Source organism: Mastomys coucha, chromosome X, assembly GCF_008632895.1.
Source record: "Mastomys coucha isolate ucsf_1 chromosome X, UCSF_Mcou_1, whole genome shotgun sequence".
NCBI lineage: Eukaryota > Metazoa > Chordata > Mammalia > Rodentia > Muridae > Mastomys > Mastomys coucha.
Genome location: NC_045030.1, coordinates 5,493,284 through 5,494,467, shown reverse-complemented (window position 1 = coordinate 5,494,467; position 1,184 = coordinate 5,493,284).

Genomic DNA, 1,184 nt, shown 5'->3' with positions numbered 1-1,184 from the left:
ATATGGAGTATAAAAAATAAATTAATTTAATAAAAAAAGAAAAAAATTAACAAAAAAGAAAGAAAATCAATGAAGATTAAGCCCAAGATAGCTTACAGTTTAGAATTATCAAATAAGGATTCAGAGTAGCTGCCATAGTTGTGCTCAGTAACTTAAGGGAAAATATGGTTAAGGTATATGAAAAGGGGCCATCTCAGCATGCCTAATATTTAAAAAGGACTAAAGACTTAGTTCAGTTGGTAGAGTACTTGACTAGCACAAATAAGGTTCTGGGTACTTGTCAACACTATATAAACTGGGAATAGTGACACACACCTATAATTCCAGCACTCAGGAGGTGAAGTAAGGAAGATCAGAAGTTCAAAGTCATTGCCAGCTACAAGGAGTTTGATGCCAGCCTGGGCTACATGAGATTTCATCTCAAATAATTAATAAATGAATGCATACATGATAGGTAGTAGGTAGGTAGATAAATAGAGTGATATATATGTAGATGATAGAGTAGATAAATAGGTGATAGATGGATAGATAGATAGATAGATAGATAGATAGATAGATAGATAGATGGTGGATGGATAGATATAGAGTAGAGCCAAAATGTACAATGTCTGAAACAAAGATCATTAAAATCCAAAGAACTTCATAAAATAACAATGCCAAATGCATTTGTTTCATACTATATTAACTAAGGTCAAGGAAGAATGAAAAACCAGAAAAAGAAAAGAAAACAAAACAAAACCCAAACCAAAACCAAAACAACAACAAAACAGACATAGAAAGGACTGAAGCCAGAAGAAAAGCTGGAGTGAGTTGACTAGAGTTAGTCTCAAAGCAGCCACCAGGAAATAAAACAATGTAAGAAAAGACAGAGAAGGGATAGATTGAAAACAAGTGAGGGAGATGCGAGAAGAGAGACTGTTGAGGAAAGGGTCATAAAATCTCTAAGTTCATAAACTACTTTTGTTGAGACTACAGTTCATTTAGCATAAACTGAAGGCACTAATGAAAACCTTGCCTAAGTGGCTTCTGATCACCTTTTTAAAAAGTTTCCCTAAGAAACTGCTAATGAGTCTGCAGAGAAAGCATTCATGTTGAGCTTTTGGCTTCAGTGATTTGAACAGAAGTTAGGTTCTTTATCTTCACACCACAGAAACTAGTGAGCTCTGAGGTGACTTCTAGCACTC